This window comes from Cryptomeria japonica, chromosome 1 (assembly GCF_030272615.1).
Source record: "Cryptomeria japonica chromosome 1, Sugi_1.0, whole genome shotgun sequence".
NCBI classification, from domain to species: Eukaryota; Viridiplantae; Streptophyta; class Pinopsida; order Cupressales; family Cupressaceae; genus Cryptomeria; species Cryptomeria japonica.
Window position 1 is genome coordinate 428,991,045 of NC_081405.1, and position 25,322 is coordinate 429,016,366.

The window sequence follows — 25,322 nt, forward strand, 5'->3', positions numbered from 1 at the left end:
AGACTTTTGATTCTGACTTTTGATGACTCAATTATTTGAGTTTTTGATTGGATTTTTGATGAATTTTGATTTAATTTTTGGATGATTGATTTTGATGCTTCCGATAAAAAAAAATTGTTGCTCCTCTGACCCCCACACGTCATGATTTTCAACACAAAGGTGCTGAAATGTTGTCAATTTGATTTGATTTTTGATTTCAATAGGGTAAGATATATTTGATTAGGTATCTAATTAATAAAATTAGATACTCCTGATTGATGAAATTTGATGATTAGTTTTGATTATCTCGATTTACATGTGAGATGAGATATGATTGATAATGACCTCATGATAGATAAGCGTCATTGATAGGGGCTCAATGAGATTTGATAGAAATCTCAAGTGAGCAAGATAGACTGATAGATAGATTGATTTGATAGATAGAGAAATTGAGATACTGATATGATGATTTGATTTGATTGCAGGAGTACTTTAGTGTTCTCCAGCCTCGAGAGTGCTTCCCAAAGACATGTATGTTGATAGCCCACTTAGCTAGGCGGAGCGAGACCACATCGATAGGTGTGGTTTATCTTCCTTTCTTAACATGCCCCGACCTTTGATTAACCGAGGATTATTGACAGCACTAGCGGAGTGTTGGCATAACGAGCATAATACTTTCCACCTACTGACTAACAATATGATAGTGACACTTGAGGATGTGTACCAGATAGTACACATCTCCGTGATGGGGGAGCTGGTGTATTATGATCTTAGTAAGAAGGGTGGGATAGATGCACTTCGCAGAGTGTTTGATGATGATGAGATTGGTGGATACGACCTTCCTTGGTAGGAGATGCTAGATATAGGTTATGCCACACTACCTACTGTGCTCACCGGATTCGTCGGGGGTTTCCTTTGTCCTGATCACAGGTCAAAGGGATTATTCATTGGATAGGGTCATCTCCTAGAGTAGTTGGTGACATAGGGGACTCAATTCACTTGGGGATCATGTATGTTGGCCCACTTGTATTATGACTTGCACCGAGTTGTGTACTAGGGATCAACCAGATTATCAACAGGCATGACAGTTATCCAGATATGGGCCTAAGAGCACCTACCTATCACATGACCATTGGATGATGAAGATAGACTTGTAGGCAGGCCCTATGCTGATGGGTATCCTGACACCATTGTCCAGCGAAAGGTGGGAAAATTGGAGTATTGGCGATGGGCACTAGATGATCTAGATATGGTGATATGGAGACCGTACAGAGATTGTGAGATCTGGCCCAAGGATTCAGTGGAGACATCATATGTATTCTCGACTTGATACTTGATCGAGTCTACACCCTATGTTATTGAGCGATTCCTTTATATGAAGGTGTTGAGATAGTGGCAGAATACAGGGGATACCACAGGGTACAACTCATTATGCTCGCAGGAGACTAGATGTGGCTACTTGGGGGCCCTCTATATCATATGAGTAGGCAAGTGCATAGTATCTATAATTGGGGCCACTAGATTGGGATTTAATAGGTATGATTGATAGCGAGATGATAGTTGAGTACGTCGTATATCCTAGGTTGACATGTCCTAATGAGCCAGAGCCAGTTCTAGATGAGGATGACGAGAGGCCATGATGTAGATCTCCTAGACAACCGAGGGATGGTGGGGGCGGAGATGATGGTGAAGATGAAGGGGATGATAGAGATGGATACATAAGAGATGCAGAAGATCATGGAGTTGGAGATGATGATGGAGGAGGTGATGATGGGGGAGATGATGATGGGGGAGATAGCTGAGCAAGGGCAGTGGCAGTGGCAGGCACACCAGGAGTCAGCAATTCTAGATCTACTAGAGATGTATATATGGACTGGATGACCTGGGTGGTCAGATGGAGGAGATCAAGTCTAGTGGATCATGGGCATCAGGGCCCAGAGCAGGAGGTTCCTTAGGCTGAGCAGGTACCTACGAGAGTATCATAGGTTGAGAAGCCACAGGTAGAGACACCTCGACAGATCCTCATTAGGATGTCATCCCATCAGCAACAGGCTCAGATTACTGACTTGTAGGGTCAGATTCAACAGCTAGAGAGTCGACTAGCAGAGAGGGACTCTCAGATAGCCTAACTAGAGGTCAAGATGACACAGTTATAGGTACAGGAACATGCACAGATGTCCCAGCTACAGACATAGGTACATGCCCAAATTGTCCAGGTAGAGGCTTAAATGGCCTCTCCCATGGCTGAGAGAGATGCAACTTGGGATAGGTGTCAGCAGGCCGAGGCACAGGTACAGATGTCAGGAGAGTCTAGTTCAGGGAAGGCTGCCCTGAAGATGATGCAACAAGCAATTTGGGAGGCTGATTATTATAGGACCTTATACTATACTGTTGTTCCTACTGATCAGAGGGCTCCAGGATTTTCACAGCTGAGCAGGAGATTGGGATAGAGCCAGTCTAAGAGTCGAGGAGTGACAGGGCCACTTCAGAGAGATCCCCGAGGTGGGGACCCAAGTATAGGGGTATTGGCTGGTGTTACCAAACTTGTTGCATCAGGACAGAGTTCCCCTCCATGCCCTAGTGGTCACACTGATATGAGACATCGATCCATTCATGTACACACCTTTTGTGATGAGATATTGATGATTCCCGCTATGTATATTTGTGATGTATCTCATATATTTTTGTGATATCATTGTACCTTGGATATTGATCTTTTTGATGATATGATATGCAGTCGATCCTAGTCGCTCTACATGACCTATGAGATTATGGATGCATTCTATTTGTTATATGATTATGCTATGCAGTTACTTTCGTGATGTATGCTCTATTTTCTATATGCTTACAGATTTTAGATGATAGATGTATGCTTCTTACATGATGATGTAGTATTTACATGATGTTATGCAAATGTGAATATGTATGGTGATGGTTATAATTACCATGTGATGCACGCGCAATGCAATGCTTTCTATTTTTATGATGTTTTTATGATTTTTCCAGGCATATTAATATGAGATGGATGCAATGCAATGCAATGATGCTAATTTATATGATTGATATGAGATGGATGTAATGCATTGATCTAACTAAATGAATGAATGATTGGATGTTTTATATGAATGATGTCTTAGTATGTAATGGTTACATGAGATGAACTAACTTATCATGCAGGATGAATGAATTGATTATTTTTGTTAATGTCCAATGTACTCAATCACTTAATAAGAGAGATAACACCATGTTGAAGCCTTTGGTCTTGGAAAAGATGAGCTTTTGTGATCCCATGCAAAATGAAATGCAAATCTACTTTAAAAATGAAAATGCACAATGAAATGCCATGCTATGATCAGAGCGGTCATTTGGTCATTGCTTTGTTTCATCATTGAGCCTTTAAAATATGGAAAGTGAGTGCAAACATCGATGGTATAATTGAATCATGATGATCTGAGCACTACTTTCTTGGGTTTTGATATTGCAAGTTAGTGCAATAATCGACGTATAATTGAACCAAGATGACCTGAGTGTTATTTGCATAAAACATGTAGTATTAACCATTTTTATATGCAAATCCGAAAAATCTTCGATGATACTTTGATTATCATGTTCTGAGACAACTTTGCACATATTAAAAATTAATTTATAGACAATAGACAAGAAAATATCATGTTCCTTCCTTGTTTCTCTAGTCAAAGACATCCTTGAGTCAATCAGAAATCATGATAGCGAAAATCAGGATAAAATAGTTGAACCATTATTGTCAAAATGTTAAAATCATAAGTCAAAAGATATCATCCATTGATATGTGTTTGCCACTTTTAGATTGATATGTGATAGTTTGATGGTTGACAAATTGATCTTGTGTTCAATGTTGGATGTGTCTCATTTTTGGCTTGACAAGTGTTGCCTACACGTTGTTCTACCTATTGGATTAAGCTCAAAACGATGAAATTTTTTGCCCCCAACTAGGTTCAAGATTTTGCCTCCAGTCTAGAAACAAACTTTATTATGATATATATGATGATCCAAACCATGGTGAGAAATCACCTGCGATGCATGTGTATGTACAAAGGATTTATTATGGATATGAACAACGCTAATGGAAATGAATGCAAGCAGAAGGATGCATGAACTAATAGATGGAAGAGCTAGTTGACAGATAGCGCTTGTTGCTAGGTTTTCACCATTTGATATTTTATTTTTCACTGTTTTTGTATTTTATGCTTTTTCTCTGTTTTGAATTTTTCTGCTTTTGCACCTTTTTTTTGGATTTTTCTGCTTTTTCACTATTTTTGGATTTTCTACTTTTTCACTGTTTTGGATTTTCTGCTTTTTCACTGTTTTTGGATTTTTTGCTTTTTCACTATTTTTTATTTTTCTTCTTTTTTGTACATAAAAATTCTTCAGATGCATGGTATTGATGGGTTCCTCAAGTTGATCTTTGTCCTGTGTTAATAGCTGATATGCTTCTGACCCAAATACTGCTGTGACCACAAACAGACCTAACCAGTTTGGTTCAAACTTCCCTTTCTTTTCTTGATATGATTGGTTTCATGGATTTTCCTTTAGTACTAGTTCTCCAACTTGAAAGGCTCATGGTTTGACCTTGTGATTATAACTTCAACACATTCTTTGTTGATACACCTTTAAATGATCAAAGGCATTTTGTCTTCGTTCATGGATCAATTCTAACTCTTGCAATCTAGATACTCGTTGTTCTTCATCTGGGATAAGGCCTTTTAAAGATACTTGTAGAGAAGGTATCTCTACTTCTATTGGTAGTATTTCTTTAGATCCATAGACAAGAGAGAAAGGTGTGGCACCTGTTGGTGTGTGGATACTGGTACGGTAGGCTCATAGAGCAGGGTTCAATTGAATATGCCAATCTCTGCTAGCATCATTCACTTTCTTTTTTAGGATTTTCAAAATAGTTTTGTTTGATGCTTCTGCTTGCCCATTCCCTTGTGGATAGTAGAGTGTGGAGAATTTGTGTTGGATCTTGAATTTCTCACATAGCTCTTTTACATCCTGGTTCTTGAACGACCGCCCATTATTAGTGATAATGGTCATGGGTATACCATAGCAATATATGATGTAGTTCAAGATAAATGCAACAATTTGTTTTCATGTGATATTTGTGAGAGGTACTGCCTCAATCCATTTTGTAAATTTTTTTGTAGCTACAAGGATGAATTTGTGTCCATTGGATGAAGGAGGATTTATCTTTCCTACTAGATCAAGACCCTATTGACAAAAAGGCCAAGATGTTGCCAAATAATGAAGTTCTTGTGTTGGTGCATGAATTAAATTTCCATGGATCTAACATTGTTTGCATGTGTTTAGCTATTTGAAAAGAACCTCATTCCATAGTTGGCCAATAATAGCCCAAGAGTATTGAGTTTTTCTGAAAGGGTAAGACCACTTGAATGAGTGCCACAAATGTCATTATGGACTTCATTTAAGGCATTCTTAGATTCTTCTTGCTCGAGATATCTTAAAAGAGTACCGTCCAGACCTTGTTTAAAAAGGGTATCCGCGACAAGAGTATAATGGGAAGATTGGGAGATGAAATTTCTCTTTTGATTTTTTGACAAGTCAAGAGGGAGGGTGTTATCTTTCAGGTACGTATAAATTTGGCCATTGTGGGAGGAACCATGCCCAACAAGGTGATAGATAGTTTGGGAATCAGGACAATTATGAGCTGGGTAAAACAACTCTTCCACCAAGAATTCATAACACTCTTGATTTTCTTGTGTCTGAAGTAGAGAAGCAAGTGTTGCCATGGCATCTGCTGCTTTGTTGGCATTCCTCAAAATCTGCTCAAAAGTTATTTTGACAAAGTATTTCTTGACATCATCAACCATATTCTTATAAGGCATTATCTTTTTATCCTTTCTTTGATAATCATCATTGATTTGATTGATGACAAGCTGAGAGTCTCCAAAGACTTGTAGCTATGTAATGTGCCACTCTATGGTCATCTTTATTCTTGTGACCAAAGCATCATATTCTGCTGTATTATCGGTGCATGGAAAGCTTAATTTGTATGCCTTTCAAATTGTATGACCTTGTGGCGTGATGAATAGAATGCCTGCTCCTGATCCATGCTGTGTATATGATCCATCAAAGTACAATTTCCATGTCTTTGTGGTGACTGTTAGGATATCAGCATATGAAAATTCAATGTGTAAAGGATGATCATCTTGAAGCAGTGCCTCTGCTAGTTGGTCTGTAATGACTTGCCCCTTGATAGATTTTCTGTCCACATACTCAATATCAAACTTGCTTAGGATCATGATCCATTTCGCTAATCTTCCTGTTAATATCGCCTTGCTGAGAAAATACTTCAATGGATCGATTTTAGCAATCGGCTTGATGGAGTGAGATGGTAGATAGTATCTTAATTTTTGAGAAGAAAACACTATCGCTAAGCATGATTTTTATGTTGGTGAATAGTTGAGCTCGTATCCCACTAATGGTTGGATGATGTAGTAGATAGCTCGTTCTTTTCCTTCATTATCCTATTGTGCGAGCAGAACTCCTAATGATACTTTGGTGGCTGATACATATAGTAACAATGACTTTCCTTGAATTGGTGACATTAGGACTGGTGGTTGCATGAGACATTCTTTGATTTTGTTGAATGCTTCTTCACATTAACTATCCCATTTGAAATGGACATTCTCATGCAATAGATGTGTAAATAGTTGACATTTATCTGCCAACTAAGCAACAAATCTTCTGATTGACTATAGTCTTCCTTGGAGTGATCTGAGTTGATTGATATTCGTGGGAGATGCCATTTCCATGATTGCTTTGACCTTGGATGGATCTACTTCAATACCTCCAGCTGAAACAATGTATCCCAATAGCTTACCTGAAGTGACACCAAAGGGCACATTTCTTGGGATTGAGCCTTAGCTTGTATTGTTCTAACCAGTCAAAGATCATTTCTAGTATTTCCAGATGTTCTTCTCTGTTGTATGATTTTTCTAATATGTCATCCACATAGTCTTCCATGAATGTATGCATCATGTCATGGAATATTGTTGTCATGGCTCTCTGATATGTAGCACCTGCATTCTTTAGTCCAAATGGCATGAAGTTCCAACCGAAAGTACCCCAAGGACATGTGAAAGTTGTCTTTTCTTGATCTTCAGGAGCTATTTTAATCTAGTTGTATCTTGAGAAACCATCCATTAGAGAAAACATGGAGTGTCCAGTAGTTAAATCCACAATGATGTCAATATTAGGCAAAGGAAAGTCATCCTTTGGACATGCATTATTGAGATCTCTGAAGTCTGTGCATACTCTGATACTTTTATCTAGTTTATAAATAGGAACTATGTTTGATACCCATTGAGGATATGCTATAGGTCTGATGAATCCTACATCCATTAATTTCTTTAGTTCTGCTTTGACAAGAAGAGCGATATGAAGATGCATCTTCCTTAATTTTTGTTTAACTGGTTTGTATCCTGGACTGACATTTAAGTGATGCATAATAAGATCTTAATCCAACCTTGGCATGTTTGCATATGACCAGGCGAAATTGATTTACCGTTGCTTGAAGGATTTCATATATTGCTGCATTTCTTGTTCTGATAGAGAAGTTGCTGGATGTAGAATCTTTGGTTTCTTTGTTGTCCCAATGTTAACTACCTCTGTTGGTTTGATCAATATGGATGACCTTTCTTGATAGTATTCAGGTAAGGTGTCAAATATCCCATCTTTTGACTCCTCGAGGAGGTTTTCACCGTTAGATGTGTCCTTTCTTTTTACTTTTTCTTGGTCTAATGTTTTTTATTAAGCAAAAACAGATTTTGAGGGGACCGAAACCCCTTACATCAAAGAGTTAAAGATAAATCATTATAGTATCATAAAAAAACCTAGGTCTACGAAACAAAACTGGCTACAATCCATAAGCAATACAACCCAGCAGCCATAGAAAGACTAACAAAAGGCCAGCGAGATGCTAGAAACAACAACAAACACAGACGAACTACTTAAAAATGTCTAAGGCCTGGGAGGCCTCCTTCTCAAGCAACTACATAGCCTTGGCAGCTTCCTTAAGGTCCAATAGGTCCTATGGAAGAGACTCTTCCACCTGTTTAGTGCTTTGTCTTGTTCTCCTAGTAGTGCGAGGAGTCATCTTCGAGCTCGAGGCCCAAGCTTCATTTTCTAGATCCACAACATTTTTCTCATTTTGAATTATGTCCAGCCTGGAAACTGGAGTGTTCATATTGGCCGCAAAAACTTTCATCATAGAAGCACTATTCTCTATTATTTTCTTCATACCTTCCTCAGTTTGCATCATCTTCTAGCTGATCTCATTGTTCTTTTGATCATATCTGCTCTTTAAAATTTCAACTGCCTCACCATTCTTCTTTAAAATCTCTAACATCATACTTTTTTCCCCCACAGTCCAAGTGGCATAATCTTCTGTATCCCGGGCCACCCTCTTATTATTCACCATCTACCTATCTTTATGCTTCTTAAGTTCACCCTCTTCAATTTTGGCATTTGTGGCTCTTAATTTTAACTACAGAGTCTCAATTTCATGGAAAGTCCACCTATTGAAATGGTAAAGATCAAGCAAGGAGCTCCTAGCAGTGCCCAATATGTCAATCATGGATTCTAGCTTGTCCTGCGATTCCTCTGAGTCTAAATCCATCGGCTCAAAATCCTAGGCTTCATACTCATGTGGAGATGACTTACCCTCCTCAGAATTAGACATATGAGCCATGGAATTAGCCCCCGACTTAGGAGGTGAATTGACATTCTCCTCCTCTTCAGAGTCAAACTCCCCAGGGTCATCACTTGGTTCATACTCCTTATCATCACTAGAGTCATTTTGAATTTGCTTAGCCTTGACCTTACAATACTCATAAATTAGGAGGATAAGACCTTGATGAGAAAGAGGGCTAGCTTTAGGATTTTTAATGTAATATGTAACATTATTATTTAGAGAATAGGAGAGATAATAAGGGACAAAAATCTTAATGCCATGGCGAAAATCTTAAGACAATGACATACTCCATAATTGCGCTAAGCATTTTCCTCCAAAAAAGTTTAATTTGAAAAGGGGAAAAGTAAGTTTTGTTTAACTTTACCAAATTATTCCTCTCCACATCAGATTTAGGGAAGGTCTTCATGACAACTTTCGATCCCTAAAGAACTTCACACCTTCCATGGACATATTCGTCACCTCTGCAATTAACTCCTCATCCAATTTGATACTTTGGCTGAACAGGCTAACTTTCTTCTTAGACCATCTCTTAACAAAGGATTTGGAGGCATGATCCTTCTTACCATGTAGCTTCTCCATGAAAATAGACACCCCTCCCTTCTGCAGTCTCCTCCAGATTTTCTTTTCATTCTTTTCCTTGGTCTAATGTTGCCAATAAATGGTTTTCAACATTAGACTTGATAATTGTTTTTTTTATTTTCACTTTTGTGACTGAGCGATTTGGTACCCACTTGACTGGAAGATGCGTTGTTGAAATCCTTGGTGAAATTTATTGCGGGTTCGATTGCATTAAGATATAAGGATATGGCATGGTCATTAGGAAAGGTATCAATGGCAGCATGTCTTTCATTTTCCCAGTCAATAAGTTTAGGATGGATTAGAGGTAAGGGGTCCTCAGGTTGAGATGATTCAGAGGTATTAAGGATCATGATAGAGATGTCAAAGTTTTTGATATGTATTTCAATGTCTAGAATGATACTCTCATCAAAATGACCTCTTACAAGTAGCTCTTGATCGTCCTCGATTAAGTCAAAGTCAACTGAATGTGAATCTAATTCAAGTGGGCTAGTTCATAATATTTTCCGTGCATACGCATGAACTACATCAACTCCTACATATTCTTCAAAGCAAGTTTCTTCAGTTGATTGTTCAGAATGATAGGAATCCCATTCCCATTCATTAGAATCTCTCTCACTTGCAGCTTCCAATCTGCAGATTTGTTCATATAGCGTTTGATTTGTTTCTTCTTTTTTTCTGCTATATCTTTTCTTCTCTCATATTCAGCTTCCTTTGGGCTGATATCGAGTTCTATCAACCTTGCTATCAACTCTCCTTGATTTGTACCAGCTTTTTGTCTATTTTGATTAGGAGTTAACTCTACTTGGGAGGTGCCTTTAGTTTGTTTTTCTTGTTGATTAGAAGCTTTCTTCTTTTGCCATTTCATGTTTGTTTGTTCTTGTTGTTTGGCAGATGTTTCTTCCCTTTCAATTGCAAGTTGCTCTTGTCTGTTATCATGTTCATCTTGTTGTTGCCATCAAATATTGGAAGATGTTTCACAATTAGTTATTGTTTAGAGTTTGATGGCTTTCCATAGGATTTAGGAGAAAGTGGTAACTGTGATAGTGAATATTCTCCATTCCCTCAATCTCTTAGTTGTATTTGTTTTTCCATACTTGACAAAATTGAGGCAAATGATTTTTCCTTGGATTGTGTGTTTGGAGATGATGCCTCCCTATTATGAGGAACAATGACCTCTTGAGCTGGGTTTAGATTACTACAGTACTAGAATGGATTTGAATCTGCTGAGATTGTGATTTCCTGCCCATTGTAAGGAAACTTCAGGCACTAATGATATGTTGATGGAATACCTTGTATGTCATGTATCCATGGTCTTCCCAAGAGTATGTTGTATGATAAGTCCAAGTCTAGAACTTGGCATGCTGTGTCTTTCTACAAGGGTCCCACTCTGATGGGTAATACCACAATTCCTTTGGAGGAACGCTCTTCTTCATCATAAGCTTTGATTGTGATCTTTTTATGGGGATCAACTGGATCTTCAGAATAACCTAGAGCATGAACAAGACTTAATGAGAGAATATTTAGGCCAACTCCCCCATCTATTAGGACATGTTTGACATGTGTCTTATGAATGAGGACTTCAATATGCAAGAGAGCATTATGGGGATGTTGCAAGGACATGTCATCTTCTTCGGTGAATATAAGCAGTGAGGGGTTGTGAGGTGCCCCACCATGGTTTGAAATTGATATACATCAAGATCTTTGGACACTGTCATATCTACTAATGCTCTTTCTAGAATTTATTTGTGGGCAAGTGAAAGCCTTAAAATTTCTAAGATGGATATTTGTGTAGGATTTTTTTGTAGTTGATCCACTAGACTATATTGTTTTGAAGTGGATGACGTGTTAGTTGTAGGACCCAGCAAAAAAAAATTGGCTTTTCTTCTTGTGATAGCATGAGCAGGTTCTTGATGTTGTTTATCTTTAACCACAATCACATTTACCACATTATCATATGCATGAGCATAGCTCACCTTTTCTTTACCTTTACCCTTATCATATTGGGGAAGTTTAGTACCAAATTTTGCTAACATTAACAAGTATATTTCTTTTTCGCCCTCCAATATTTTCTCCATGAATTTTTCAAATTTAGGATCTTGCTTGATTTATCTGATGTGTTGATCAATTATCTCTTCTTCTTGTATTTCATTTTCATGTGTCATTTCCTCGTAATCTTCAACCATTTCAAGTGTTTCTATTTTTGTTTCTTCGATCTTTTGTCTCTAAGCCTTGGTTAAAATGGGCATACACATGTTTTGAATGTTTTGCGAGGTTTAAATCTTCTATACTATGTCTTAATAAGTGATCGATTGTGGAGGTAAATATGATAGATTGATAAGACACGAAATGGTCATTCAAGTATTTTCTAGTTTGCAAGTTTTTTTTATCTTAGTTTGGAGTGAAAATTTTGTGATTTTTGATATGACCAAGTTCAATAGGAACAATATATCCTATGATAGAGAATGAGGTTAATCTGATCAAGTGTTGTAGTTTTGTGATAAAGGATGATAGATCCTGATGAGAAACTATGTTTGAATGATCAGATTATCAAAGAAAATGTGATGTCGCACTTTGAGATGTTAGATCTTGAACTTGTTGGCGATGAATACTTGAGAATCTTAATGTGTCTAGCTTTGAATCTGTTTTGACATAAGATAACCTGATTGAGTGACCCGAGAAGATGACATAATTTCTATGTTTGACTGTCTGAGAAATGGGTTGTTTTTGTTTTCTGATTTTGGTGCAGTTTACCAGAAACGCTGAAGAATAGACCAGAAACGCTGATAAACTGAACAAACCAGGAATGCTGCAAGATAGACCAAAGACACTGGTAGATAGACTAGAAATGCTACAATATAGACCAGAAATGTTGTGCTACAATGTAGTGACTCTAAAGTTCAAAATAGTGATGTTTAGATTCAATAAATTTGGTGTTTGAACTTAGAAGATTGTTATTTTGACCCAACTTTTTGATTTTGAGACTTAGATGACTGATGTTTAGGCCTACCAAATATAAACTAGAAGATCTAGTGTTGAAACATGAGAAACTTGGCATTCAACCCAAAAGAGCTGTTGTTTAGACCAAGAGAGATGACATTTAGACCAAGGGAGTTGTTGTTTAAACCAAGAGTGTTGTCGTTTAAACCAGAAACTCTATTGTTTAGACCAAGAGAGCTGTTGTTTGGACTGAAAGATACTATTTAGACTAAGAGTGCTACTGTTTAAACTAGAAACTTTGTTGTTTAAACCAAGAGAGCTGCTATTTGGACTAGAAATTCTGTTGTGTAGACCAGAAACTCTACTGTTTAGAATAGGAACTCTGCTGTTGAGACCAAGAGAGTTGTTATTTGGAGTAGAAACTTTGTTGTTTAGACCAGAAATTCTGTTTAAAATAATGATGTTGGAACTTAGACAATGCTTGTTTTGACTCCAAGAGTTGATGTGTAGACTGAGAAAATTGATGTTTATACCTAACAAGCTCAACCTTGGAGAGTTAATGTTGAAATATGAGAAAGTTAACATTCATACAAACAGAGCTGACGTTTGGACCATGAGAGCTACTGTTTGGACCGTGAGAGCTACTGTTTGGACCGAGAGTGCTACAGTTTGGACTGAAAGAGTGACTGTTTGGGCTGAAAGAGCTACTATTTGGACCGAAAGAGCTAATCTGCTATGAAACTTGTAAATTTGACAATTTGAAGTTTGATTTTGCAATTTTTTTTGTATTTCAATGGATGATATCTTGACTTACAAACACAGAATTCATATTGTATTTTTGTCCCAAAGGACACATAAAGTGTATGTTCAAGAAGCTTTAAAGAAAGCCCAAGTTTTCACGGGTTTTGAACACTTGAAAACACATCATTTAGTCTATCCTAAGGAGATTGGCTTCATTATTAGTTCTTATCCCACACTTGGTACCTTGTCAGCTCACACAGCCTTGTCACCCCCTAAAGGGCGCCTGTGTTTTTGGCTTTGCGAGAGCTAGTGGAGCCTCGTTATGAGCCTAGCAATAAGGTCGCAAAAGGGGAGTTTGCACATACGCTCAAGAGGGACACATGATGATTGTCTTAAGGAGAGATTATTCCCCCTCCATGCACTAAGGATCTAATAATGTTTGAAAGTAAACAAGGTAGCTTCTAATTTTAATTGGAACTAGTAAGGGATCCGTTCGACATGTCGGGGTATAAACTCAATTACGAGGTCTCCCAGCCTTGAAACCAAGGTTTGATATACCGAAATGTATGGAGGAGAGCTATTCCTGAGCACTTTTGTTGACTTGATTTTCATCAAATCACATTTATTTTATAGTGGGTTGGAGTACTTGGCGTTAGTCATTCCCACTTGGGTCGTTCCCCTCTCACTGACCTTAATGGCTTTGGCCTTATAGGCTCCTCGGGAGGGTAGGCCCACTAAATATATGCACTATTGAAAAGAAAAGATGAGTCTAGCTTTCTGATCACTTTAGAAATGTGAGAGAATACTCACCTATCATCAAAAACACATAAGACATGTTTGTTCATTTCCATTGTAATTAGTCTATGTGCCTACTTTATCAAAAATAAGTGCAAAATCCCATGGCTGGAAACAAAGTTAGTAGTTTATATTGCATTCTTTGATGGTGAAATGGTTTATGACTTTGGTCTTTCACAGAAAAATAAGTACCTGCAAAACCGACAAACTGCAGCTTAGGTTCAGGAAAATGACAGTCTAGAAGCAAACATAAGAAATGCAAAATACAACATTAGAAAATCCATGAAAACTGAAAATGTTATCAAATGGACCAATAACTCTATCCAATTAACCATAAAATTTATTCTGAATACCACGAATGCTACATAATTGACCAAGAACGCTGTTAAATGGACCATGAAAGTTGCTAAACCAACCGAGAACGCTGTCAATTAGACCAAAAATGCTACAAGACATACCAGAAATGCTAAGGTATAAACTAAAAATGCTAAAGTATGGAAAAACATACAAACAAAATTGAGAAATCTCCTGTAAATACCATTTGAGGTGTCGTGATGCTATAATGGAGACCAAGAATGTGAATTGGGAGCCCGAGATAGCTAATCTGCACACCAAAAGAGCTAATCAATCTGTCAATGAGATTTATTGCAAGCAAACTTGTTAAATATCAAAGGGGTTAGGCCCCACAGTGGCACCAATTAATGTGATGCTAAAAATATGTGATTAAATAAAACAAGCATACACATAGATGAGACAACATAATGAAATTATGAAGCAAATAGAAAGCTAAACAAATGCAAATCAAATACTTCTTTGAGATGTCCCATCTTCCTCTATTCTTGAGGACCTTGAAGGTTGAATAATTGTTGGATCTCAGTGGAGCAATGACCTCCAAAGTGGCAAATCAAGAGTTGAGTAGCTACTTCATGAATATGCAAATGGTATGAAAAACAAGATTATTATGCATAATTAATCCAATATGCTAATTATGCTAGATGATTGAAATAAAAATTCCTAGAGTAATGAGGCTAAAAATATGAATGCAAGGGATCCTCATTGCTCCAAAATGAGGGGTATTTATAGGAATTCAAAGGCCAAAGCTGAGGTGATAGGAATCAACAATCCAAATTTGATTTGACGATATCAAGGGTCAAGATTAAGGAAGTTGGAGAAGAGGTTGGAGGAAGGGACACTTTTCATCTTTGTGGTGACAAGTGTCAATGAGCCTTGCTTATAGTAGGGCAAGTGTCCAAGGGAGGAGACATGTGGAAAAAGTGTCATGTGTGTCAAGGGGAGAATATCCAACCCGTAAGACATTAGGATAAAATAGGTTAGGATGTGCAAGAGGATAGGGTTAGTTAGACCCTAAGATTAGATATAATGGGTTAGGTTAGGGGATGGTTAGGTTAGGTGGTTAAAAGTTAGGAGCCATGTGATAACTCAATGATGAAAAGTGAGTACCAAACCGGTACTGAGAGGGAGGGGGGGGTGAATCAGTATAGGCACAAAAAACTTCTCTTGAACCGGTTTGATTGCAGAATGTAAACTACTAGCAATCCCTAACACTGGTCCAACCTAGACTAATACCAGTTAAACATAGTGCAACTGTGAAAGACATGAACCAATCAATATTCTTAGCTTTCCACACAACCCACTTCCTCATTTCCACTTTGTCCTTATGCATAAACAAATAATCTATCATCAGAAATATAATAACTTGCTAGATCAACATGATTCACCACTTGACAGAAAACAACAAAGCATCACATGAAAAAGACATCACATATGACACACATATTTTTCACGTGGAAACCCAACTGGGAAAAACCACAGTGGGGATGAATACCCACAAGCTGTTTTGAACTCTTTAGAAGTTCGCTCTGTTAGGAGCCTAGTCCAGTTAAAGATTGTTACAACAGGTTCCCCTGTTAGGGATCACCCGGTTAAGGGATGGCTAGAATACCCGGTTAAGGGTTAAACCCTATTAGAGGTTACCTTGCTAAAGGATTTTATGAACTCAATGGCTTTGAGTCACCTTGTTAAAGGATTTACAGCAAGCTGGTTAAAGCTACCTGGTTAAGGGATTTTCCAACCATTGAAGTAGTTAAAGATCAATAGGTATTTCAATGATCTGGTAATAGCACTCAATGCCAATGTTAATCTGCTTTAGTTCCTTCCTTCTGCACATACACTGTGCAGGTATCAATCCTCTTATCTGATCTGGCAAGAATCACGTATCTCTGTACTTAGATACACACACAAATTTTGCCAACAAAACCAACATGAAACATAACATCAACCTTATAGAACACAGATAGGTCGGCATCATAAACCCTAAACCCTAAACACTTAGGTTAAGCAATTGATCATTTCAATCCTGACCATTGAGCACTTTGCATTTGAATAAAATGGTCTTGAATAGATCTCAAGACATTCTCCATTGTTCGTTCTTCACCGCTTCATGGAGGCGATAACCCATCACGCATTCTCTGGCATTTGCAAAAACTTCGCACATTCCTGAGGTAGATAGGATCAATCTCCTTCATGCAAGATCCTTCACGTGTATGAGGCTGACGTGGCAACATGATCTGATCTCCATTACAATGCTAACTCATCACACAATGTCATCAGTTGAATCACACAGGCTTGGAACACTTCAACCCGAAACCCTGAAGCTAAGAATACCAACCGGTAGTCTTGCCACATTCCATGTACTGGTTCTCATTCTGACATACCAGTTACGGTTCACAACAACATACCGGTTCACTTGGACAAGCATACCACTTCACTTATTGCACATATACTGGTTTACACCACCATACCGGTTCTCTATTTATACCACCATACCGGTTCTCTTTGCCAGTTGCTTAACTTCAATATACCGGTTCACTTCTCAACATATTGACATCAATGACAACATACAACATCATCATGCCATCATACTCTTGCACATATGCCAACACCATGTGCTCATTTGAATTTAGAAATTCAAATATTTGAAAAAGATAATTAATCTCAACAAATCATGATTTGATTTGTTTTTGTTGGCCATTTGGTGGAATTGATTATGTGTTGCATTGATGTTTTGTCATTGATCTCAACACTAGCTGTTTGGATGCTTTAGCGACACCCTTCTGGTCCCGATAAGATGAGTGGTTTTTGGTTAACTTGGATCCGGCATGATTCGGTAGACTCTAGTATAAGCTAGTGATGGAATTGGCTTGTTCATGATACTTATACTCTTATTTGATCAGTTGGTTTTGGTCTGGTGATTGGATGCCATCCTGCTTGCTTAGAAGATTGGTTTCTAGTTCCGACAAGGGTTTCACTGACAAAGCTTTTGATGGAGATATTTGATGAATTGCATAAGTGGTGTTGGTGCAACTTCTGATGGAGTTTCAGGAAGTTGTTGATGATCATGTTTGAGACTTGGCATTTGGAGATCATTGCTGAAGCATGTGGACCTATACTTGGTCCCGATTGATCTAGGTTATGGACCGACATTAATGTAACATGTGGATAGGACCTATTGATTTATTTCCGGGATGTCTTATATTACTTGTTTGGTCTAAGGCTGACATGGTTTGTAATTATGTAATTAGTTTATTGTCTGTTGACCGACCTGATTGTTTATGGTCGAGGGTTTGTATAAATAGATGTAAGGTCTCATTATAGATCGTCATGGTTAATGCAAGAGGTCATGGTAAAGGAATGTAAAGTATGAATAATGTAATATCATTCAGGCATAGGAGTTGGTCGATCATTGGAGATCGAATTGGGTTTGTTTAAGATGATTTAGTCCTCCAGTATTGAGCTTAACCGAAACTATACTCTGGCATAGGAGATGCTATCTTTTGCAGTTCACCACTTCTTCGGATTGTAGTCTAGATTTATATGTAGTCAGTGAGGCTCCTTTTGTGATTGGAAGTGTGCTCTAGGCTTTTGGCCTTCCTACAAGTGCAATCCCCTTCATTGTAATTCACATACTTACTACAAAAGTATTATCTAACTATGGGTAGGCTTCCCATTGTGGTTTTTACCTGTACTGGGTTTTCCACATACAAATCTCGGTGTCATGAGGATGGTATTTATTCTATGATTATTGATTATGCTTAATTAGTTTATCTGCTATTCTGGTATTAATGTTTTGGGTTTTGGTATTAAGTTTAAACTGTTGAATGTTCTTGTAATCTGTGACAACTCATTCCCCCCCCCCTCAATTGTCTTCCAGTTATCTGAACTGTCTAACAATTTTAACTAATTATGAGATTAGAAGAATGAATTTAGATGGGGGGAGGATTAATTAATTTAGATTAATTAATCAAAAGGGGATCATGAAATGGACTTAATAAATAAATCCTTTGATTTATTTATAAGTAGATGAAAGGGGAAATTAATCAAATTTCTTGTGAATTCAATTAATTGGGAAGGGGGATTAATTAAATAATTGTGTATTTAATTAATTAGCTTTAGACCATTTTTAGGTGCATACACTTTCAACTGAGTGCATATCAAAGGTGATACTGGTAAGACTCCTTATGAGTTGTGGTTTGGTCATGTTCCTAAAGTTAGATATTTCAGAATTTTTGGTAGTAAGTACTATATCAAAAGAGATGAAGATCTAGGGAAGTATGGTGCTAGATGCGATGAAGGAATTTTTCTTGGTTATTCTACTAAGAGAAAGGCCTACTGGTGTTATAATAAGTGATTGAGGAAGATGGTTGAAAGTGCTAATGTGAAAGTTGATGGAGGTAATGAGTATCAGCCCAGATGCTTTAAATATGATCCAGATGATCAAATTGTTAGTTCAGATAAAGGAGAGAAAGTTCAGACCCAAAATCAAATTCAAATTGCTCCAAAAAATCCTGAGAATGAAGGAGGAGGTACAAGTGCTAGTGTAGAAGAAAGAGCTCAAGATTCTAAAATTCAGGAAAACCCTAAGACTCCTAGATTGAAGAAAGCATTGTATGGATTGAAGCAAGCCCCAAGAGCTTGGTATGCTAGATTGGATAAGTATCTGATGAAGCTAGAATTCAATAAAGGTACTCCTGATAGTATTTTGTACTTTAATATTGATAATGATAACATCTTAATTATTGAGGTGTTTGTTGATGGAAATGATGGTTTTTGCAAGAAGTTTGTTGATGATATGTAGAATGATCTTGAAATGTCTATGATTGGTGAGATGAATTTTTTTGGGGGATTACAAATTATTCAGGGTATTTTTATATCCCAGTCCAAGTATTTGAAGGAATTGTTAAAGAAGTTTGGTTTAGAAAATTCAAAGCTAGTTGGTACCCCTATGGTGACCAGATGTAAATTCACAAAGGATGATGATTCTCCGAAAGAAAATCAGACTAGATACAGATCTATGATTGGTGGATTGTTGTATTTGACTTAGACTAGGCCGAATATTATGAATGTTGTATGTCTTGTTGCTAGATTTCAAGTTGATCCTAAGGAATCTCATGTTGTTGCTGTAAAAAGAATTTTCAGATATTTGAAAGGGACAATTTATTTTGGTTTGTGGTATCCTAAAGATGATGATTTTACCTTGAGTTCTTTTACTGATGTTGATTAGGCAGGTGATGTTGATGACATAAAGAGTACTAGTGGTGGTGCATTTTTTTTGGGTAGGAAGTTGGTTTCATGGATGAGTAAGAAGCATAATTCTATTTCTTTATTTACTGCAAAAGTTGAATACATTGCTACTGCAAGAAATTGTACTTAAGTGTTGTGGATGAAGCAAATGTTGAAGGATGTTAGAGTTATTTTTGTTGAGCCTACTGCTATATATTATGATAATTCAAGTGCTATTAAAAATTTTAAGAATCTGATGTTGCATTTAAAGACTAAGCATATATCAATCAAGTTTCATTTCTTAAGAGAAAAGGTGAATGAGAAGGAAATCAAATTGGAGTATGTATCTGCGAAGGAAAAAATTGTAGATATCTTTATGAAGCCTTTTCCTAAAGATACTTTTGAGTATCTCAGAGAGAAGCTAGGGGTAATTTCTCCTCTTGATAAGACCTAAGATGCATTGAGTTGCATCAGTCCGATGAACTTCATAGAGATATCTTATGATCCATATTGATGAGTGAGGCTGCTACTCAGAGGGAGTAGTCAGTGTGGTGGTTTAGGTATATAGATTTGTGAGTTAGTTCTAAGGGGGAGAGGATCATGATTTGTATGTTCCTTTTACATTGATGTCAAAGGGGGAGAGAATCATGTGAAAAATTGTCATATCATGTGCTAGATCTCAGGGGGAGATTGTTGATAGTTATGGGGAGTTTGTTAGTAGTTGAATTCTTTCTTTGAATTGACTATTTTTCACATTCATATGTTTCCATCAATGCCAAAGGGGGAGATTTTTGGATATTGTTGAGAAGTTTGCTAGAATGGTGTGTTGTCATTGATGTCAACATATTCCACTGTGTATTCTAGTGTTGGAGTCAGATTAAATGAGTTGGTTCGGCAAGTGTGTTGCAGATGAGTTGGTACAGATTAAAGGGTTTTGAGATAAGTATCTCTAGTTGATTTAGCTATAGTTTCAGTGGTCTACATGGTGATTTGATTGAGTTATGAGATCCGGTATTGCGGTTGGTTTTCAGTTGTCTAGTGTTTCTAAGTGCTCTGAATTTTGCTCCACATTGCAATATCTTGGTTTGCAGATTTGGTAGTGTTTGGGATGTTCATATGTGTCCTCAATTCAGATGGTTCATGATTTGGAGGTATGTTGTAGTGCCACTCCCTACGCCATCTAGCTCTTTTGAACAACAATAGATCTCTTTATCATAGCTTAGTTTATTTAATGCAGATTTGATGGTATCTTATTATGTATTAACCCTATCTATGATGATGATGGGGACGTTATTGCTTGACTGTTTGTGAGTGTCTTCTACTTCCTTTGTGATAGGGACAATGTCACATCACTCATTATGAGCGAGATGTGTTGTTGTGATTTTCTATCACTTGCCTGTATTATATATATTGTATATGTTGTATCATGGCTTTGTGGATGCAGGATTTGCAGGTACCAGACATCGACTCCACCCAGCTTCACAGGTCAAAGCGTGTCTTATCCCAATGACAAGTTGATCAAAGTTGAGATGAAATTGCACCCTATACTCTAGGTTTAAGTTGATTACCCTTGTCAGTTTAGAGTCTTGGCACAAGTCGTGGTTAGTGTGTAATGCTTTCTTGGATTCTACTTTGGTGGTTTGCTTTGAGTAGTATGGTAATTATTAATTGGTTAATTATCAAATAATTAATGGATTAAATTGATTTATATAGTTTAATAATATTAAATTAAATTAATAGATTAATATAGTTTATAATAATTTAAATAAATAGCTGGTATAAATATTTAACTAATAATGTGTTATTATTATTATGGATCCTTTGGTTTTATATGTAATTAATGATTTAATATCACCTTGGTTATCAAGGATTATTTATTGGTTTTTGACAGTAATTATTATTTATTATTTATTATTGTTGGTAGTATTTATTTATACCTCTTGTTTATTTAATTGAATGGTCTTTTATAATTATTTGTGCCCATGATTTTATGAGTTGTTTATATTATTATTCTCTTTTTACACTTTTGGGCTAATTAATATATTCCCTATGCCTATCCTATTATTCTATTGGTTATTTTTGGGTAAGTAAATTAAATAGTATTTTATTATTATTACCTTGGTTTTGCAAATGGTTGGTAAGAAATATGTTATCTTGCATCATTTTGATTGGCCAACGTTTTTGTATAGTTTGGCTTTGATTTTCTATTTAATGGTTTTCCTGTGATTTTTATCGAGTTACCATCCAGATTTTCTTCTGTAAGTTTTGGGTTTGAAGTTTGAAGATTTCTTAGCTTGGATTGAGGATTGTGCTTCTTCGAATTCCTTCCATTACTTCTATTAACTAGGTTGGAGAAAATCTTTTCCTGTGTATTTTATTTTCAGAAAGATTGTCAGCATCGTGCTTGCTTGGGATGGGATAAATGAAGATTTAAATTGGTTAATAATAATATACTTTTGAAATAAATTTTATAAGGGACTTTAGATTTATATACATTGGTTTGTTGTATGTTGTTATTTGTGGTTTCTACAGTGTTTTCATGTGAGTGGTTGTTGTGCATAATTTTCTCGATTGAGTCATGATTGTGGTTTCTTTGAGATGTTTATCCAGCTCCTTCGATTGAGTCTTCATTTGCATCTCTTTTGATGGTATTTTTGGAATTTATCATTGCCTTTGTGATTTTCTGTGTTGATCGCAAGATTATGTCTGCCATGTCTAAGTAAATGTGCTAAAATTGTGGAAGCGTTATTGTTTATGTCAAAGGAGCTAATTGTTTATGTCAAAGGTGATAATATTTTTAGCAAAAGTGCTAACCTGTTGATCATTTGCACTGTCTAATTTTATATATGTGCTAAACCTTAATAAAAGCGCTAAAACAATTAGTAAAAGCATTGTATATTTTATCAAAAACGCTATATTGTTGTTTACAAGCATTGAAATAGATAACAAAGGAGCTATATGATTTTTTTAAAATGCTGCATTATAGGGTATATGCATTGTTTTGATTATTTTACCTTCTAAGTCAGTTTGGGGTGATTTTCTGAGTTTTTGTTTTGGTGTTTCGGATACCCAAAGGTTGTTTCTAATATCTGAGATGTTTTGGGTCTGTTTTATTGATTGATTATTGGACAATCATGAGTTTATCTTGTAGCTAGGCTCCCTAGTTATATTTCTTTATGTTGGATTCTTGCATTTGCCTAAGAGGTTTCTGTGTTGCATGGAATGTTGTTGGATTGATTTGATGCCTTGGTATACCAGGTCTTGCATTGTTGAGAACCCATGGTTATGTTGAGATGTTTTATGTTTTGCGCATTGCTTTGATATTTTCCTAAGGTCTAGGTGCATGCTAGGGGGGAGTGGGCTTCCAAGTGAGTGACTGGGATTGCATGGAGTAGACGGCCAGGTTAACCGGAGTCTAGATCGTCGGGTATCTCACTCTGAGTTTTCCTTGGTAATCAAGTGATAATCTACTTAATAATTCATGGGGTTTGGGTAGAATAGTTCATCTTAATAAGATAAGAAATGGTGATGGTGGCCCCGTTACCTTGCCAATGGTGGAGACCGGGATGCTGGCATTTGCATGAAGATTGCATTAATGATATGTTATGTTGTCATTGATGTCAATTGAACTAGTAATGGTATTTATGATATTGCCGATATTGTTGTTATTATTGGTATTGGCTTGTAACCGGCAGGAAGAGCTTTGAGGAAGATGTTATAAACCGGTATGTTAGTTTGTGAGTTGAACTAGTAAACCAGTATATAAGGTTAAAGACTTTTCTATGCAATGTAACTGGTAAACCCTACCAGTTGTTTTTTATTAAACCCTAACCGATCAAGTTTGTTGGTTTAAGATCTAATGATGAGCAATAATGATGGAGACACATGTGATCATTGAATGAGGATAAGTTCAGATTGTTTTTGGCACGTTGTTTGTTTGTTTGATTGTCTAGGGAATGAGTAAAGTGGATTGCATCTAATGCATAGTGTGTGATGAGTTACAAAGTTCGATGAAGCGGTGATCATGGAGCAGTTGGAATTTTCTTGAAGAATGTGAAAAGATTGTTATGATTTCTAACGGTCAAGATTGAACTGACTTGTTTGTAATCTCTATGAGAGAATTAGGTTTTTGTTGTGTTATCGACCTAATTGATTTGTATTTAAGGTTGATGAAGCTATTTGTAAAGTTGTTGGGAAAGTGTTGGCTGAAACTAGCTGAGTGTGTGGTTGCCTAACCAGAGAATGGATCTACAGTTTGTGTAGAAGTAGATTGAAGCTTAAAATGATCTAATCAAGCAAATGTAGTGCTATTCAGACATATCAAAAAACCTGTTGTTTTCTAACAATTACAGCAAAAGTGAAATCCCCTAACCGGGTAAGCTCTAACAAGCTTGATTACTTCTTAAATCCTCTAACAAGATGGTTCATTAGCGTGTTGTTTGTTTGTTTGATTGTCTAGGGAATGAGTAAAGTGGATTGCATCTAATGCATTGTGTGTGATGAGTTACAAAGTCCGATGAAGCGGTGATCATGGAGCGGTTGGAATTTTCTTGAAGAATGTGAAAAGATTGTTATGATTTCTAACGGTCAAGATTGAACCGACTTGTTTGTAATCTCTATGAGAGAATTAGGTTTTTGTTGTGTTACCAACCTAATTGATTTGTATTTAAGGTCAATGAAGTTGTTTGTAAGAGTGTTGGCAAAGTGTTGGTTGAAAACCAGTTGAGTGTGTGGTTGCCTAACCAGAGAATAGATCTACAGTTTGTGTAAAGGCAGATTGAAGCTTAAAAGGATCTGATCAAGCAAATGTAGTTCTATTCAGACAAATCAAGAAAACTTGTTGTTTTCTAACAATTACAGCATAATTGAAATCCCCTAACCAAGTAAGCTCTAACAAGGTGGTCCATTAGCTTGAATTCTCAAACCCTCTACCGAGGTTACTCCTAACAGGGTATTTTGCTTTTTCATCAAGGCATTTTGTAAATCCATTAATCGAGTGATTCCTAACAGAATCAGTTCTTAACGGGACTTATTGTAAGATCTTTAACAGGCTTGGCTCCTAACAAGGTGAACTTCAGAAGAGTTTAGATAGTTATCCTTGTGAGTCTCATCTCACCTTGGTTTTTACCTATTTGGGTTTTCCACTTATAAATATTTGTGTCAAGTGGTGAATGTTTTTGTGGCTATGATCTTATTTGTTGATTTGATTAATTTCTGATAAGACATGATAACTGGAAGTATTGAGAGATTGAATATGTTGAGATATGATTAAGAATTTTGATGCTTACAAGATTGAAGTTGTTTACTATTAAGTTATTATAACAGTTAATCAGTTGATGTTGAGTATTGATCTTGATAAGTAAAATTTTACTTTGTGAGTTTGAATTTGAGATTGGGAAGTTTGTATCAGTTTTTCAGTATACTGATTCCACCCCCCCTCTTAATATTCTACCAGATACTTATTCTTTCATATACCATCACAGGATAGGATTGGGAAGGCTTTGGCAACCTAGGTAATCTAATCTCCCTTATTCCATAAAGGTTGAGATGGCTCTAGATGTGCATCTAGGATGGTCGGGACTAGTGCCCATGTTCCCTTTTTGTTGCATGTGATGACACTTTTTTCCCTACATGTAGGTCCTAGTGGCTTAAGCCTTGTTTTGAAGTTTTCCCTCTGAGGTTTCGTTTTAGATTTTATGTTTTGTATCCTTGTTTGTATTAATTTTCCTTTGGTTGTTAGGTATCAACCTATATCTAGAGTATGGGTGGGATCTTGTGTCATCTCCTAGCACGGGGGGTGGTTCCTTTGGTTCCACATGGCTAGGTGGTTGGTGCTTTTCAATCATTGGGATGTTCTTTGTTGGATGCTTTGCATGGATGTGGATTCTTCTTATTGTAGCACCTTATGGATGTTCATGTAGCAAATTTATGTAACAAATATATTGAAAACATGTAATGT